Genomic DNA, 19,376 nt, shown 5'->3' with positions numbered 1-19,376 from the left:
GTGAGCATTTGGAATGCAGCTGCCTGACGGGTTGGTGAACACAGGTCAAAATTTAGGTTTCAAAAGGGAGTTGGATAAATATTTGAGGGAATATAGTACAGAACTGGGATATGGAGCAATTGCTTTGCTCTTTGAAAGAGGCGGCATAGAACTGATGGCCTTCTATCATATGCTAGTCGAAGAATGCTTTACTTTTACCAAGTGTCCCTTTTCCTAAAAGTCTGATCAGTGGAACCTATTTGGTCATACTGGCTCCTTAAATTAATGCAATGGTACTTTATCAACAGGGAGTTCCATTCCATCAGTGAGCAGATTGGAGGTGTCAGGTACCCTGCAGACTTTCGTTATGCATTTATTCTGCCCCAACATACGGTCCAACCATTGGATTAAGAATTGGGGATGTGGCATTTAGTGTACTTAGAATGGTTACAGCACAGAAGGAGGCTATTCGGCCCTTCAATGCTATGTTGGCTCTTTGCGAGAGTAATTTAGCTTGTACCACTCCCTCACCCTTTCCCTGTAGCCCTGCAATTTTTTTTCCTTCAGGTGCTTATCCAATTCCCCTTTGAAAGCCAGGATTGAATCTGTTTCCACAACACTCTCAGGCTTTCCAGATTCCAGATCCTAACCACCAGTTGTATAAAAAAGCTTTTCCTCATGTTGCAGTTGGTTCTTTTGCCAAACATTTTAAGTCTGTGTCCTCTGGTTCTCGATCATTCCACCAATGGGAAGTTTCTCTCTATCTCCTCTGTCTAGACCTTTAATGATTTTGAACAACTCTAGCAAATTTCCTCTCAATTCTCTCTTTGCGAAAGAGGACAACACCAGCTTCTATCTATCCTGACTGAAGTCCATCATCCCTGGAACCATTCTCGTAAGTCTTGTCTGTACCGTCTTTAAGGCCTTCCCATCCTTCCTAAAGTATGGGGCCCAGAACTGGATAGAATGAGCAAAATTTTAGATCGGCAGGTGGGTGCACGCCCGACCCGACTGAGTGTAAAATGATGCGCGATGACATTGGGCAAGCGTCATGACGTCATCGCGCACTCGCATGATATTTCGATCAGCGGGCATGCGCCAGAGTCGGCAGCGTGCCCGCCGACAATTAAAAGGCCTATTAAGGCCATTAAAAAGATAATTAAAAGAGATTTTTCGCTGCCCGTCCAAACTTATGTGTCCCTGAAATCGCCTCCGAGCCCTGATCGCGGGTGGTGGTCGGCTTCCCGACCGCCCCCGCCAAGCCCACCTGACGTGGGTGAAATTTTGCCCAATACTCCAGTTGAGGCCACGCCAGTGTTTTGTAAAGGTTCATAATAACTTCCTTACAGTCTATGCCTCTATTTATAAAGCCCAGGATCCCTCATGCCTTTTTAACCACTTACTCAACATGTCCTGCCATCTTCATGACACCTAGTACCAGCTGCAGAGGAACAGTACTGTATAACTTCCTTCAGTCTGAAAAACAACCATTCACCACTAATTTCTGTTTCCTGTCAGCCAATTCGTGTCCATTCTGCCAGTGTCCCTTTCATTCTGGGGTCTTCAACTTTGCTGACAGGCCTGTTATGTGGCATTTTATCACACACCTTTTGGAAGTCCATGTATACCACATCAACCAAATCACCCTCAACAACCCTCAAATAAAACTCATTCAAGTTAGTTAAACACAATTTGCTTTTAGCAAATCCATTCTGGCTTTTAATCAATCTTTCCAAGGGCAACATTTTCCCCCTGTTGGGGGGGATGTGCGGGAGCGGACGCAGGCAGGTGGGTTCCTGATCTGCGCCCCTAGTTGGGGGCGCGCTGCCATTTTACATGGGCAGGCCAATTAAAGCATGACGTTCTATGCGCTCCCTGTGCGGGCGGGGGGGGGGATTCCCTGAGCCGGCATGCGCATGAAAGAGCGCACAGATCTCCCTGAGGCAAAGTGCTTTTAATACACTCATGAAAACTCATCCTGCCCGTGGATGAGGTTTCATGTTTTTTCAGGAGCCCACTTGGGCTCCTGGCCTGCCCGCCAACTTTAAGGTTGGACGGGCAAGTCCATTAATCATGTTAATTAATTTTTTAATGGCCTTAATAGGCCTTTGACAGTTCAGCGGGCACGCAGCCAATTTGGCTGCACACCCGCCAAACTGAAAATCTAAATGACGCAGGATGTGATTGCACTAGAGAGAGTGCAGAGGAGATTTACCAGGATGTTGCCTGGGCTAGGGAGTTTTAGTTATGAGGAGAGATTGGATAGACTGGGGTTATTTTCCCTGAACAGAAGAGATTGAGGGGGGACATGGTTAAGGTGTATAAAATTATGAGGAACATAGATAGGGTAGACAGGAAGGGACTTTTCCCCTTGGTGGAGGGATCAATAACCAGGGGGCATAGATTTATGGTTAGGGGCAAGAGGTTGAGAGGAGATGTGAGCAAGAATTTTTTTCACCCAGAAGGTGGTGAGAATCTGGAACTCACTGCCTGAAAGGGTGTTAAAGGTAGAAACCCTCATAACATTTAAGAAGTATTTGGATGTGCTCTTGCGATGCCATGGCATACAAGGCTATGAGCCTAGTGCTGGAAAATGGGATTAGAATAGTTACGTACTTGTTTGACTGGCACAGACTCAATGGGCTGAAGGGCCTTTTTCTGTGCTGTAGACCTCTATGACGTCGGGACGCATGCCTGAAGTCACCCTGCGTCATTTTACGTGTCGGCCCCCCGAACAGAAGACTGCCCCAGGTATCTGTTTTTTTTTCTGGATTATCCTTTCTAAAAGGTTTATCCTTACGCCCTTTTTTAAAAATACATTGGCAATTCTCCAGTCCTCTGGCACCATCCCGGTGTCTGAGGAGGATTGGTAGATTAGAACCAATTTCCACCCTTGAACCCTCAGTGCCCTGCGATCCATCCATCTGATCCTGGCGACTTATCAACTTCAAGTGGAGCCAAAAACAAAAATAGCTGGAAAAACTCAGCAGCTCTGACAGCATCTGCGGAAAGGAATAGAGTTAATGTTTCGAGTCTGTATGACTCTTCAACAGAACTAAGGAAATATAGAAATGAGGTGAAATATAAACTGGTTGAGGGGGGTGGAGTCAAGTGCAGCCAACTTTTCTAACCCCTCTTTATTAATTTTCAGTCCTTCTAGACCCGGCTGTCTCGTAGAAAGGAGTCACTCTTAAATGGAATAGTAAACGAGCCCAAGCCAACCTCAAGGCTCCCGACTGAATATGGAAAGTTCATCCTCCCAGCGGCGGGAGGCGCTGTGGGGACCTCCGGGGCGGCGGTGGGGGGCGCTGTAGGGTCCTCCGGGGCGGCGGGAGGCGCTGTAGAGTCCTCCGGGGCGGCGGGAGGCGCTGTAGGGTCCTCCGGGGCGGCGGGGGGCGCTGTGGGTCCTCCGGGGCGGCGGGAGGCGCTGGAGGGTCCTCCGGGGCGGCGGGGGCGGGGGGCGCTGTGGGTCCTCCGGGGCGGCGGGAGGCGCTGTGGGTCCTCCGGGGCGGCGGGGGGCGCTGTGGGTCCTCCGGGGCGGCGGGGGGCGCTGTGGGTCCTCCGGGGCGGCGGGAGGCGCTGGAGGGTCCTCCGGGGCGGCGGGGGGCGCTGTGGGTCCTCCGGGGCGGCGGGAGGCGCCCCCTCTCTGCGGAGCGAGGATGTTCCTGCGGCCGCGGCTGCCTTGTCGCGGGATGAAAGGCCGAGGTTGCGGCACTGTGGCTTCTTGGCGCCGAGTTCCGCTGTCGATTTGAATGAAGCCGGAGGAAGAGCTCGCGGTATCTGCTGAACGTGCAGAAGGTGAGGAGCGGGGGCTTGAGGGAAGCCGGGGCAATGCCCTGGCGGCGGCCTGGGCCTGGGGACCGGTGTTTTTGAGACAATGAGTCAGGCTGAGCCTGGGGCCCGGGGAAGTAGCCGGCCCTTGAGGCCCGGAGTTGTGGAGAATTATCCCGCGGTTGCACCGGTGGCCCAGCCGGAGGGGGTGTGTGTGGACTAGGCCCTGCTATAGTTGCAGCCCCGTTGCCCACAGGTCTCGGGCTATGGAGCTACGATTAAATTGAACCGTGAAATGGCTGGGTCCCTGCGGCAGTGGGGGGAGGGGGGGTTACGCTCTGGGCTGTGCCGCTAGTAGCTGGGGTGTGAGGGCCGTTGGCCCTGTCCTTGCAGCTCCTTGGACTCCCCCCACCCCCCCCCCGCCCAAGTATCTCCCCCCCCCGCCCAAGTATCTCCCCTCCCCCCGCCCAAGTATCTCCCCCCCCCCCCCCCCGCCCAAGTATCTCCCCCCCCCCCCGCCCAAGTATCTCCCCCCCCCGCCCAAGTATCTCTCCCCCCCCGCCCAAGTATCTCTCCCCCCCCGCCCAAGTATCTCTCCCCCTCCCCAGTATCTCTCCCCCTCCCCAGTATCTCTCCCCCTCCCCAGTATCTCTCCCCCTCCCCAGTATCTCTCCCCCTCCCCAGTATCTCTCCCCCTCCCCAGTATCTCTCCCCCTCCCCAGTATCTCTCCCCCTCCCCAGTATCTCTCCCCCTCCCCAGTATCTCTCCCCCTCCCCAGTATCTCTCCCCCTCCCCAGTATCTCTCCCCCTCCCCAGTATCTCTCCCCCTCCCCAGTATCTCTCCCCCTCCCCAGTATCTCTCCCCCTCCCCAGTATCTCTCCCCCTCCCCAGTATCTCTCCCCCTCCCCAGTATCTCTCCCCCTCCCCAGTATCTCTCCCCCTCCCCAGTATCTCTCCCCCTCCCCAGTATCTCTCCCCCTCCCCAGTATCTCTCCCCCTCCCCAGTATCTCTCCCCCTCCCCAGTATCTCTCCCCCTCCCCAGTATCTCTCCCCCTCCCCAGTATCTCTCCCCCTCCCCAGTATCTCTTCCCCTCCCCAGTATCTCTCCCCCTCCCCAGTATCTCTCCCCCTCCCCAGTATCTCTCCCGCCCCCCCCCCAGTATCTCTCCCGCCCCCCCCCAATATCTCTCCCGCCCCCCCCCAGTATCTCTCCCGCCCCCCCCCCAGTATCTCTCCCGCCCCCCCCCCAGTATCTCTCCCGCCCCCCCCCCAGTATCTCTCCCGCCCCCCCCCAGTATCTCTCCCGCCCCCCCCCCAGTATCTCTCCCGCCCCCCCCCCCCCCCCAGTATCTCTCCCGCCCCCCCCCCAGTATCTCTCCCGCCCCCCCCCAGTATCTCTCCCGCCCCCCCCCAGTATCTCTCCCGCCCCCCCCCAGTATCTCTCCCGCCCCCCCCCCAGTATCTCTCCCGCCCCCCCCCCAGTATCTCTCCCGCTCCCCCCCCCAGTATCTCTCCCGCTCCCCCCCCCCCCCCCGTATCTCTCCCCCCACCGTGTATCTCCCCCCCCCCGTATCTCCCCCCCCGTATCTCTCCCCCCCCGGTATCTCTCCCCCCCCGTATCTCTCCCCCCCAGTATCTCTCTTCTCTCCCCCCCAGTATCTCTCTTCTCTTCCCCCCCCCAAACCAGTATCTCTCTTCTCTTCCCACCCCCCCCACCGTATCTCTCTTCTCTTTCCCCCCCCCCCCCCCCCCCCCCCCCCCCCCCGTATCTCTCTTCTCTCCCCCCCCGTATCTCTCTTCTCTCCCCCCCCGTATCTCTCTTCTCTCCCCCCCCCGTATCTCTCTTCTCTCCCCCCCAGTATCTCTCTTCTCTCCCCCCCCACCCCCCAGTATCTCTCTTCTCTCCCCCACCCCCAGTATCTCTCTTCTCTCCCTCTTCCCCCCTAGTATCTCTCTTCTCCCTCCCCCAAGTATCTCTCCTCCCTCCTCCCCCCCCCCTCCAGTATCTCTCATCTCCCTCTTTTTCCCCCCCCCCCGCCGTATCTCTCTTCGGGTGGAGATGATTCCCCAGAGACCGAGCGGAGAACCGGTTCTCCCCTCGGAAAAAGCCCCCCCCAACCCGGATTTTGATCAAACCCATGGATATTTTCCTTTGGGAGGGGGCAGCAAATGTTAAAAATCCTATTTTTTTGTTTAGCTCCACAGAATATGAGGGCTTGGTAAGTTTTTTTGGGGAGGGAACTCGATACAAACCTTGGGTCTCCAGCTGCATCTCAAACCCTGAGAGGAGCTTTCATTGGAAAATTTTTCCTTTGGCTGGAAGGTGTGTTTATAATTCCCAAAGCCGTAGGTTTTATCTTTAAAATACAATCTTGGGTACTTTATCAATCTTGCAGTTGTGAAATGCTTGTCACCATCACATCATCCTGTTTGTAAATTAAAGATGACTTTTGTGCCATCCCCTGATGGTTTGAGTAAATGATGTGGTGCTGAACAATGTAGAGCAGGAAGGCCTCAAATGTGAACATTCCTACAGATTATCTGAACGTGGGTAACTGTAGAATTATAGTTTCCTTCAGTGCCCATGGATTGGGGGAAGAGAAAATTATACTCTTGATGGCTTTTTGGAGACATGTTGGGAAGTGCAATTGACAAAGGATTGGGGCGACACAGTTAATCCAGTGGACCAATAATCTGTTCACTCACTGCCTTATCTTGCTCATGATCAAGGGATTTAAGGAAGACTTTTTATGTCAAGGGTCTTGTGATTCCATATGCCTGTGCTCATGAGTACCTGCGGGCCTGTCATAGGTAGAAGTACTACGTTTTAAGACATTAGGCCAAACACCACTTAAGTGACACAATCTATGATTTGAAGTAACAGCAACTGCTATTTATAGAGCACCTTTAAGGTAATGAAATGTCCCAAGGTGCTTAATAGGAACATTATAAAACAAAGTGTGACACTGAACCATGCAAGAGTTAGGTCAGATTTTTAAAATTTATTCTTTCATGGGATGTGGGCATCATTGGCAAGACCAGCATTTGTTGCCCATCCCTAATTGCCCTTGAACTGAGTGGCTTGCTGGGCATTCCAGATGGCAGTTATGAGTCCACCACATTGCTCTGGGTCAGGAGTCACATGTAGGCCAGACCAGGTAAGGATGGCAGATTTCCTTCCCTAAAGGGCATTAATGAACCAGATGAGTTTTTACAACAATTGCTGATGGTTTCATGGCATCATTACTGAGACTAGCTTCATATTCCAGATTTATTAATTGAATGCATGGTGGGATTTGAATCCATGCCCCCAGGGCATTAGCCTGGGCCTCTGGAATGCTAGTTCACTAATATTACCACTATGCCACCATCTCCTCTGACCAAAATCTTGGGAAGAGAGGTAGGTTTTAAGAACCTCCATAAAGGGGGAAAATGAGATAGAAAGGAGATAGGGAATTTCCAGAGCTTGGGGCCTAGCTAACTGAAGGCATGGCCACCAGTGGTGGAGTAATTAAAATCATGGATGCACAAGAGGCCAGAGTTAGAGGAGCACAGATATCTTGGAGGGTTGTGGGCTGGAGGAAATTACACAGAAAAGGAGGGGTGAGGCCATGGAGGGATTTGAAAAGAAGGGTGCGAATTTTAAAATAAGACACTGCTTGAACCAGAAGCTGATGTCAGTCAGAGCACAGGGGCGATTGAATAGACTTGCTGCAAGTTAAGACATGGCAGCAGGAAAACATGATCTTTCCATTCACAATGTTTGGATTGCTGAGCTCTTATGTGTATGATTCACATAAGTTTGGGACACCTTCAAAAGGTTAAATTGTGTAAAAGTTATGCAAATACTTTATCTGTACAGTTAATGTGCATTGATTTTCCAGCTTGTGTAAGGGAGAGCAACTGAAGTTAGTTGTTACAGATGGCAAATATTCAGATGATGAGTAGGAGATACGCAGTTGTCCGTTTTTGACATCAATAATACAGATTGGCCACATGGGGTTTTATACTTTGTCCATCCATTTCTTCCATTTATTACATTCTGTAGTCATCCTTGTGTAACCACTGAATTTGATAGTTTCAGTAAATTGCACACTAGCCAGCTTTAAGGTAGGATTTGGGAAGATAAAAACAAAAACTACTGCGGATGCTGGAAATCCAAAACAAAAACAGAATTACCTGGAAAAACTCAGCAGGTCTGGCAGCATCGGCGGAGAAGAAAAGAGTTGACGTTTCGAGTCCTCATGACCCTTCAGCAGAAGGTTTCTTTTGTAGGGTCTGTACCTCTCAGTTCTTTGACTGGAACTTAGGCAGAGAATATGGGCCAGCATACTGATCTAGTGAACAGACTGACTTGTTGGCGTTTTTGGTAATTTAGTGGTAAGCTATGTTTACTGTATGTTTTAGTGTTTTGGATAAATGTTGTGTCTGGAAGCACTGACTCTCTTTGTTTCTGTCAATGTATTCTTGAAACATTTACAACTACTGTACTTTGTAACACAAACATAGTGTCAAGCAGAGAATTTGTACAGAGGAAGATGGAAAGAGTTTGCTTTGTAGCAGTCTGATCTCCTATCGTTTGGCGCATGTAAATACAATTGTCACGGTCACACAAGGCCGTGTGTGTAAATTGGTACTATTTGTCCATTGGATTCATCGGTGTTTTAATTCCAATCATGGATATAAAGGCAAGAGACTGACTTGGGTGTCAGCAATCCTCTGCTCCTTTGGTTTAGTAAATTCAAAAATTTAAAGCTCGACCATTCAGCCACAGAGGGCCATTTGGTCCATTGTGCTGTACTCGCTTTTCAATGAACTATCAACCCTGTCATTTCCCAATTTTCCATTATCTTTTATATTTTCCAAATATGTATATAATTCCCTCTTAAACTCAGTTTTGGCCTATAGAGTGATGTGGAATTCCCTTTCTAAATTGCGCTGTGTCTCCACTTCCTACTCTTTATGCAATCTCTTCGTGCAAGACCCTTAAAGCCAATTTTTTGACTACCCATACTAATCAGTTTGGCATCCATTTTTATCTAATTACACTCTTGTGAAGCACCGTAGCCTATTTTTCTCCATGAAAAGTTGCTGTATAAACAGTGTTTAATTGCATCTGGGAATGTTTGTATAATTGACAGCTGCTTGCAGCAGTGGCTGATGAATACCTGCTCCTCAGTGGAGGGCCATGTATCAGAAAGCAGGACAGGAGATAGCAGTGTACCTCGAGGCCTCAAGAGACCTGGAGCTGCTGTCCTGGCCCCTTGCATCATAGCCTTCAGGCTGCTGCTCTGCAGTAGCAGCATCAACTTCAGTGAGATCACAAATCTGTTGGATAAGAATTCCTTTAGTTATCAGCTGTGGTTCAGTGGCAGCACTCTTGATTTGCCTGTGAGTCAGAAGGTTCTGGGTTCAAGTCCCATTTTAGAGAATTGAGCACATAATCCAGACTGACACTCCCAGTGCTGTACTGTTGGAGGTGCTGTTTTTTGGATGAGTCATCAAACCAAGGACCCTTCTGCCCACCCAGCTGGGTGCTAAAGATCCCATGGCACTATACTGAAATAGTGCAGAGGAGTTTCCTCTAATGCCTTGGCCAATGTTTATCCATCAGCCAACATTACTTCAAAAACAAAACAGATTCAGATTATGTGGTTATTATCCAATTACACTCTGTGATGTCTTACTGACTGCAAATTGGCCATTTTACATCCTACATTATAACATTAACTATACTTCAAAAATCACCTAAGGATGTCCTCAGCTTATGAAAGGTGCTATAGAAATGCAAGACTTTCTTTGGTTGTGATTTGTTTTGACAAATATATAAACATAAACATGTTAAGGTTGTCCCGCCAAATATCTCTGTTTTTTGCTTGGCATCTGTTTCTTCTCTGATTATGCCTCTTTGAAGCAACTTGAGATGTCTTTCTGCATTAAAGTAGAAACACAAGTTACTGTAAAGCTTTCCACATTTCAGTAAATCTCTGACATTTTTTATTTTTTCACCAACCAAAAGGAAGGGAACCTTTGAGTGGTAGCATTCTCACTGAGTCAGAAGGTTTGAATCCCACTCTAGTTAACCACAGGGAGTGGAAACCAGAGCTCCAATTCTGAATTCAGCATGATACTCATGTCCGGTGGGTGTATGGGTCTGGGAGTCCATAAAACCTTCCCGCCATATAGAATTAACTCTTTATAGTACAAACATACACACAAAGAGCAGGAGTAGGCTATTCAGCCCCTCGAGCCTGCTCCGGCATATAATAAGATCATGGCTGATGTGATAGTGACCTGAAATCTGCATCTCACCTACCTCCAATAACCTATCACCCCCTCGCTTACCAAGAATCTATCCACCTCTACCTTAAAAATATTCAAAGACTCTGCTTCCACCACCTTTTCAGGAAGCGTGTTCCCAAGGCTGACGAACCGGAGTGAAAAAATTTCACCTCATCTCTGTTTTTAATGAGTGACTCCTTATTTTTAAACCGTGACCCTCAGTTCTACATTCTCCAACAAGAGGAAACATCCTGTCCACATCCACCCTGTCAAGACCTCTCAGGATCTTGTACATTTCAATCAAGTCATCTCTTCCCCTTCTAAACCCCAGTAGATACAAGCCTAGTCTATCCAACCTTTCCTCATAAGGCAATCCACCCATTCCAGGTATTAGTCTGGTAAACCTTCTCTGAACTGCTTCCAACGCATTTACATCCTCCCTTAAATAAGGTGACCAATACTGTACACAGCACTCCAAATGTGGTCTCACTAGTGCCCTGTACAACTGAAGCGTAACCTCCCTACTTTTGTATTCAATTCTCCTCACAATAAATGATTAAATTCTATTAACTTTCCTAATTACTTGCTGTACCTGCATACTAACCTTTTGTGATTCATGCACTAGGACACCCAGATCCCTCTGCACCTCAGAGCTCTGCAATCTCTCACCATTTAGATACTATGCTCCTCTTTTATTCTTCCTGCCAAAATTGACAATTTCACATCTTCGCACATTATACTCCATTTGCCAGATCTTTGCCCACTCATTTATGCTATCTATATCTGTTTGTAACCCTCTTATGTCCTCTTCACAAATTACTTTCCTACCTATGAAGTATCACTTTACCAATGGAAGGAGGGCTCTCATCACGAGCTGCCAGACTGTTATTTGAGCTGCAAAACCTTCCATATAAATGTTGAAGGAAAGTGAGAAAAAGTGAAAACAGACAGTGGGGAGCAGTCTTTTGCTATTTATTCTCAACACCTTCCTAATTTGGGAAACGTCTCTGGTTCTCCTTTAAGTTTTTTTTAAAAATTGCATTCTAGTTTAATCTTTTTGTGTCTTTACCATGGCTGTAATATCCTTCCTACAGTGAACTCCAGCTGGTGCCTAACCATTATCTTTTATAAATAACAGAATACTTTGTTTTGCTATTGAATGCCCCTGTATAATAAATCATGAATCCCAATTGTCTTTTGATAGCCTTTTCTTCATACACCCTAGCATTTAACGGTGTAAGTATCTGTATGCTTGAGTTTCCATCTCCCTTCACTCCATTAAGGATGTTACAATTTGGATAAACTTCCATTTAGTTGCAACCTAAAAGTAAGCTACATCTGCCTTCCGTCTGCCTATACCACTAACCTGCAGCCTTCTGGGTTCTTACTCACTCTGCCATATCCCTTGCCTGTTTGATTTGGGCCTATGCCTAAAAAAATCATTTAAAAAATGGGAAACAGCTTGAAGAGAAGTCCTGCCCTCTAGTAGTTTGATAATAATTGTCGTGCACCCTAATCTTACAAGAAAGAGTAAACTTTATACAAGATCTTAATCACATGTTCAGAGCATCTCAGCACCATACAGCGACCGGAACTATGTATAAAGTGCAGTCATCATTGTAATGTAACAGCTTTTCAGATCTGTACTTCTGTAACAGCTGCAAGGATTTGGTAATGGTGCTTAAAATGAGGACTTGTATCTGGGTTCTGTTTGCTGTCTTTGCTGAGCAATACTAAGTGGGAGCCCTACGATTAGCCTGAACCCTTTGGACTAGGGAGGAGACCAATCTTCTATGGTACCCATCGTGGAAATTATCGAGTGCCCACCTGGAAGGTACTCGTGGATTAGGGCTGGGCTAATATCTGGATTAGGCTCTGCTATGATGTCCTGCCTATAACTGACCATCCTGTCCTGATTCACTTTCTTACATAGAGATTGCACAGAAACAAGTCATTCAAACCCAATGTATTACTTTTGAAGTCACTGTTGCTTGTAGGGAACTGGTGGACAGTTTGCTCACGGTTTGCACTCAGCAAATAAATTGACCAGTTATCAATGACCACCACTGGCAGCTGTGCCTTCAGCTGACTAGGCCCTATGCTCTGGGATTCCATCTCTGCTTCTCCACCCCTCTCAACTATATTTTTAACTATGCTTTTGATCACCTGTCCTAATACCTCCTCAAGTGTCTTGGAGTCGAATTTTATTTGTTAGCTCCCCTGCGAATAGCCTTGGGATGTTTTACTATGTTAAAGGTGCTATATAAAAATTTCCTTTCATTAGCTGTTGAGAAAAATAGCAGGCACCAAACTGCCTGCTGCTCTTCAAGAAGTGTGCTCTGGATCCTTTATCCAAACAGGGAGACATGCCACCCAGCTAAATGCCTCATCCAAAAGATAGCTTCTCTGATATTGCAGCACGTACTCTGTACTGTCCTCTAGTGTCAGCCTAGATTATGTCCGCAAATTCTGGAGTGGGGCTTGTACTCGATTTCTGATTTCCCAGTGAGAAACCTACCACTGAACTAAACTGAAACTTTGAATTAACCTCAGAGAATTATTTTAGGAATGGGAAGTTTTTTTTTGAGGTTTTGTAGCTAATTACAGGTGACGTATATAGTTCAAGGACTAAATCTTCCTCCTCTGTGCAAATTACTTTAGCCAACTGACCAGATTGGCATGAGCACAAGAGAATAATTTCCCTACCATTCCCAAAGGGAGTCTTAGCAAGACTGGCAGTTGGCCTACGGTTGTTAATGGGAATGTATTCAACTACTGGTATCACACTCAGAAGTAAAGAAAAGAAACAACTTGCATTTATCTGGCACCTTTCGCAAACTCTGGAATTCCTAAAAGGCTTTACAGCCAGTGAGGTACTTTTGAGGTATAGTCACTTATGCATTGTAGGGAATGTGACAGGCAATGTGCACACATGCAAGGCCCCACAAACCGAACACACTAATGTACAGATAACCTGTTTTTAGTGAAGATGGGTGTCTTAGCCAAGATACTGGGGGGAGCTCCCCAGCTGTTGTGCAAATAGGTTTGTATCATGGGAGATTTGTAACCACCTGAGTGGGCAGCCAGGTCCTCAGTTTAATGTTTCACCTGAAAGGCAACACCTCCAACAGCGCAGCACTCCCTCAGTACTACACAGGAGTGTCGGCCTAGATTTTATGCTCAGTCTTTTGAATACACATTGAATCCACAAAACTTCGACTGAGTTGAGTGCTACCAAATGAACCACAGCTAAATAGTATAGGGCTATTCTGGTGAAAGTGACTTGACTCTAAAGTGATAGGGTCTGAATGCAGTTATCGGACTGGAGTGGCAACCCAGAGATGGAGTTTACATCACACCATGTCTTATTAACTTGAACATATCTTGGAATTTGTGGGTTGGCACCATGGAACTGCCTGGAATACCCCAACTGTCCTTCAAGAAAGGGAGCCTGCGGTGCCTGCTCAGTCTGGCCTCCACATGACTCGGTCCCCTGCTCTGTAGTTGATTAGCTCACTAAAGTGACCTACCAAGTCATTCAGTTGTAAAAACAATCGCTCAGGAAGGACCATCACCAGCATCTCTGTAGCTTGGAATTGGCATTAATTGAAACCTTGTCAGTGCTCACAACCTGAGATCTTAAAAAATAGACTGCTGAATGTACTATCAGGCCTTGAGGTTTGAATTTATTAAATTCCAAATGTGAAGCTTCTAAGTAGCCTTTTAAGTGTTCCTCTGTAGATCACATTTGCTTTTCTAGGAGGGGAGAATGATCAGACAGCATCAGTATTGCTGCTTGATGACTTTTTTATCCTTTCATGAGATGTGGGTGTCACTGGCTGGGCCAGTCTTTATTGCCTATCCCTAATTGCCCTTAAGGTGGTGATGAGCTGCCTTCTTGAATCGCTGCAGCCCATGTGATGTAGGTACACCCACAGTGCTGTTAGGGAGAGAGTTCCAGGATTTTGATCCAATGGCAGTGAAGGAACAACGATAGAGTTCCAAGTCAGGATAGTGTGTGACTTGGAGGGGAACTTGCAGGCAGTGGTGTTCCCATGTGTCTGCTGCCCTTGTCCTTCTAGATGGTAGTGGTTGTGGGTTTGGAAGGTGCTGTGACTTGTCAGGAGGAGTCCTAAAAATGGGAAGGAATCGGCAGCGGGTCAATTTTTATTTCCTCCAGATAGAACCTAGATCTTATGGGAAGTAAAGGCTGGAATTCCAGCCATGGGGGATCTGTTGTGTGTGTCCTCTTGCAGTGCTGTAGTTCTTTTAAAAGAGTAGACTCCCGGACCCTGTTGTAAAGAGTCTTTCATGGTTGTAGGCTAGTCCATGTAATCTTTACGTTCCAGCACTAATGCCTGCAGGGCTCGGAGTAGATTATAGCTCTGCTAATTTTTGTTCAGTGACTGCCTTTGTCCGTAGATACGTAATTATTTATGGTCATGCTGTTAAAAAAGATGAGATGGGAACGATTTGGTAAGTGTGCTGTTATCAGACATGAGTTGCTAGGTTGAAAGCAATATTGGTTGGATCCCCTGAACAGATTACATTCAAACATGTGAGACTTGAGGAGTAAGGGAGAAAATTTAGATTGTCTTTATCACAGTTTGGCATTAATTGACGCTACTTTTAACTTGAATACATGTGAGGTGTATTGATCTCAAACTAGCATTTCGTTGTCTAAATTATTCACGTGAAAGCATTACGTTTAGATGTTTTCTTCATAACCGATGTTTTCTTTGACCTTTCTGTAAACAATTTTTTGAATTTCCTTTAGCTTTTCACAAAAGATACTTCAGGTACTCTGGAAGCACCCATGTAATGATTTAGATTGGAATGTGTTGCACAATTTTTTAAAAAGCTAAGAATTATATGGATGAAAGTGGAGGCTAGTAAATTATGTGCAGCTGAATCAGCCATTAGGATCCTTTCTGATAAAGGAGACTTTGGTACCAAAGCTGCTTGACTGCTAACTGGGATGTTTTCAACAACTTGCATTTAAGTGTTTAAGAGCTCTTTGTGTTTCAAAGCGCTGTAGATCAAGGAAAAATCAGTAGAGGTTCGCAGGAAGGAAAAACACTGGGTCCAGGATTGAAGGAGTATGTTTGACAAAGGCTTCTGCAAGCAGGGAGGGAAGTGGAAAGGGGACAGCAAGAAGCTTGTGATGGAGGAGTGAAGGCTGGGTGCAGGGATATAAGACTGGATATCACTGATGTAGGGTGTGAAAAAGCTATGGAAAGCTTAGAAAGTATGGGTAATATTAAAACCAACTTGTTTGGCATGGAGAGCCAGTGGGGGTTGGAGGAGATGCATGTCTGAGACATCATGTGAGGGCATATGATATAGCATTTTGAATAAGTTGTAAATGGTAGCAGATTAAGGCAGTAGACAGCCTAGAAAAACATTGGAGAAGTGGAACCTTGAAAGATGGATTAGGGGGCACAGCCAGCAGCAATTGGTGAAAATTTGGAGTAGTGGTTGAAGAAAGCTGGATAGGCAATTAGAGGGTGTTGTGACAACCCTTGGGTCAATGGAAGAAATAGAACTGAGCATCATTAGTGTACATGTGGAATCTGACTAAGGTTCCAGATATTGCTAAAAGGAGAAGAATTAAGGATGGGCCCTTGGGCCACATCAGAGATGGTTATTGGACAAAAGAGGAGAAGCCATTGGAGTCTGTATAGTCCCTAGTACTGTGTACGTTAGTGAGAATGGAATAGGGAAGTGTCACAAGATGGGCTTCAGACAAGCAAAGTTAGAGATGGGGAGTTTGGTTAATTGGGTCAAAGACAGTAAAGTGAAGAGACAGAGATACAGTCACACACAATATCATTTGTAATGTCAGTGCTGTGCTCAGGGAATAAGCCAAGCTGAAGGGTTTGAAACAAGAAGTGGTGGGAATCCTTCAGGAATGCCTGTTCCTCAGTCATTTGTGACAACGAATGAAGTTTTATTAACCAGATGGGATGTGATAGTTAAAAGGTAAGGTTTTTTTGTAGGTAGGAATGGGAAGAACTTGATCATTTTTGAAATGTCCAGTTTAAACTGCTTTCTGCTGACTTGTTTTAGGGTAGGGGGGATTTTCATAGCATTAGGAGCAAGTGTCGACCATATGGCCCCTTGAGCTTACTGCATTTTCGATAAGATCATGTCTGATCTGATCTTGGCCTCAGTTCCATTTTCCTGCCGATTCCCTGTAACCCAGACTCTTAAAGTTCAAGAATCTGTGTCTCAGCCTTAAATATATGCAATGACCCAGCCTCCATAGCTGTCTGAGTAAGAGAATTCCAAAGAGTCATAACCCTCTGAGAGAAGAAACTTCTCATCTCCGTCTTAAATGGAGACCCTTATTTTGAGACTATGCCCCCGAGTTCTAGATCCACCCACAAGGGGAAGCATCCACTCAGCATCTACCTTGTCAAGCTGCCCTCAGAATCTTATGTTTCAATGAGATCACCTTTCATTCTCCTAAACTCCTTAAGTATAGGCCCAACCTGCTCAACCTTTCCTCATGAGGGTAACTATGGCAAAGTTTATTGGGTCAGACTTCCTGCCCTCTTGATTCATGGGAGAGAATGAACAGGAAGGACAGAAAGGGATCATATCTTCTGGGCTGTACAGCAATGTTATTTATTGCTTTGGCCAGAAAGCCATGGAGTTAACTCTATTCTAGCTCTTTATCCACCTCCAATTTTTCCCCCTCATTCCCCACACCCCTCCAGAGGTTCTGACTCTTGTTCAGGTACGCTGTTAGAGATGCTGACGTCCCATGGCACTTCATCGTGTTGATGGGCTATCCATATGTGAGTCCAGTTGGTGAATTTTGACAGGCTTTTTCACCACATGGGCATCCCAGATAACCCACTTCCAGCCATCCCATACATTCCAACAGGAGTCGATGCATTGTAAAGTCGGGCACTTGACCGGTGTTTTTTCTGCCTTCTCAGTCTAGGGGCACTGCCAGTTGGAGCACTCCTGCTATTCTCATCAACAGATCAGGGATTGATGCCAACAGTCCAGGAGTACATTAAGATTGAAAATGGTACAAGTGAAAGCTGGCTGTCAGGAAACACTGAATGGGTGATGTTTAAAATGGGTTTTAAAGAGCTGAATAAAGGTTTTGAGATCCTGTGAAAGGATATGGAAAGTAGAAAACTCTATTGATTTTTGTGCAACAAGTCTTGTAAATGAGAGTGCGAAGTGTGTGTGGGACATAACCAAAACACCATATGATATGGTAATGTAGGTATTGGACAGTTCCTTCTTTTCAGTGTAGATACAAAATGCTATCCTGCTTATACTGAGACTGAAAAGGCAGATTGAGAACATGCAACTTGATTATATTGCTTCCATGTAATAGTGGTATTTTTGTTAATGTGCTGGCACCGTGTCACTGTAATCAAGGGTTGACTCTGCCTTTAGCTCATACAAGTCTGAATCAGTCCCGCATGCCGGCTGATCAGGGGTGGGTTTACTTTAAAATTGCACAGATTTAATTGATAGCTTCTGTGTTCAATGCCAATTTGAGCTTTGGATGCAATCTCCTTCCATATACCAGTTTAAACAAGATGTTTGAGCCCTGGGCCACTGCAAGGAGACTGAACCTTTTCATGAAATTCCAATTAACAATTTCAGTAATTTATTGTAACCCGGTATGTGACATTTCATGAAGATGATGAACCAATTCCTATAGTGTGTCCTGTCCATACCAGGAATCTGGGACTTTTAAAATAAATTTGATCTGATTAAAACTGCATTGCCCCACTCAATGCGTTTTATACTGGTATTCGCAATAAAGAACCCACAGAATAGGAGCAGGAGTAAATCATTTGGCCTGTCGAGCCTGCTCAGCGACTCAATACAATCATGGCTGATCTTGGGCTTCAACTCCATTTTCCCGCCTGCTCCCCATATTCCTTAACTCTCTGAACAAGAACACAAGAATGTTTGCTATAATAATTTATAGTTTTTCAATGCTTATATCCATACATGTTACTTCAGATGAAGCTATCACAGGATAATACAAACCTTCTTAATATATCACACCATGTTTAAATCTGTACTGCCGAGCAATTCTTAGCGTTCACGTCCAAGGATCATTCTGTTCCTTAGTGTGTTTTTTTATGGAGACCTGTAGCAGTTTGTCCTCCTGGTTAACCTGTTTAATCCTGTGGGTGCAGGATGCACCAGAATGTCTTGCCCATGTGACTATTCTGCATTCAGACTGTGAATGGTTTACGCTCTCTCTCTCTCTCTCTCTCTCTCTCTCACACACACACACACACACACACACACACACTCTATAACTACTGCACTGACTGGAATGTGCTAAGTCCTCACAGACTACGATAAATGTATATGGCTCAGTCCTGTACCATGTGAAACAACTTGCGCACAGTGTTGATTATGTTTAGATTGAAAAATTATGTATTTCTGTGAAGGGTTTTAACTGAGAAAAGAGCCACATATACCAGGTGGTTAGAACCACACACAGCTTTTGTACATACAGAGCTATGTATTCCTGGAAAGGGTCAAATTCCAAGGATTCACAAGCCAAAAACTTCTGTTTGTAGGTGCAGATCAGCGGGCAATGTTCCTTTGAAGTCCTGGACTTTGAGCAGACTAATATTCTGGCTGGGTGGCGAATTTTAATCTCGATGTTCTGACGACATGGTTCAAGATTAGTTGTAATAAATCCAAGCAAAACATAAAAAGGTTTGAAAATATTTAACAGTAAGAAAATAATTGCAGCAGTAATCCAGGTCACTAGATCATTATTTTGATTGCAGTATTTGGGCAAGTGGCAGATTTTCAAAATTTATTGATCCTGGATCATAATTTTTAACCCCTTAAAGATGTGGAGAGTTTGAAACACCAAGCTAGGTCAGGAAATACTGAGATACTGGTAAATGGAGACCTGCAGGTCCTTATCCAAGGCAAGAGGGTTCAGAGTTGGGGTTCTCTGCTACAAATGGGAAGGGACAGAGGACATTTGCAAATATACAACTGGGCAGCCTTGTTTGGGGTGCAAATGAAGGATAATAATTTGGAGATTGGCCTCCTTGAGATGAGAACAACGAAGAAATTCTTGTCAAAGAATACCAGCTCTAATGAGAAGGAGCAAAACTTAATAGTAAAAAGAGGCTGACTAAATTGAGATCACCGCTACAATCAGTGAATGTGCCCTTGTATATCTGGTTTCTACACATGGTCACATAAGTTCTTGTGTTGGCACAGTGATGTTGCATGGACTCTTAGCAATTTGATGAAAATGATACCTTGAGATGCTGATGTGACTGGGTGGGAATAAAGGAGTTGGTGGGAGCTTTGTTTCACATTAA

At 46.0% G+C, this 19,376-nt stretch overlaps 1 protein-coding gene across 7 annotated transcripts in view; it reads left to right on the top strand.

Annotated features, from left to right (window-relative positions):
• The first annotated feature begins 3,597 nt into the window (after window positions 1-3,597).
• The window catches only part of dpp9 (dipeptidyl-peptidase 9), a 94,664-nt gene continuing 78,885 nt past the window's right edge, over window positions 3,598-19,376 (top strand). For 4 of the 7 annotated variants that reach the window (XM_078555653.1, XM_078555647.1, XM_078555652.1 and 1 more), the window contains exon 1: window positions 3,600-3,777. The gene's annotated coding sequence lies outside the window, so the exon portion shown is untranslated. Of the gene's footprint in view, window positions 3,778-19,376 lie in introns of all 7 variants that reach the window. The other 3 variants (XM_078555648.1, XM_078555649.1, XM_078555646.1) reach the window with 2 other exon arrangements.

Source organism: Cetorhinus maximus, chromosome 13 (genome assembly GCF_964194155.1).
Source record: "Cetorhinus maximus chromosome 13, sCetMax3.hap1.1, whole genome shotgun sequence".
In the NCBI taxonomy this organism is placed as follows: Eukaryota; Metazoa; Chordata; class Chondrichthyes; order Lamniformes; family Cetorhinidae; genus Cetorhinus; species Cetorhinus maximus.
Note: the sequence above shows the minus strand (reverse complement) of the source record. Positions and strands in the feature narration are given on the sequence as shown.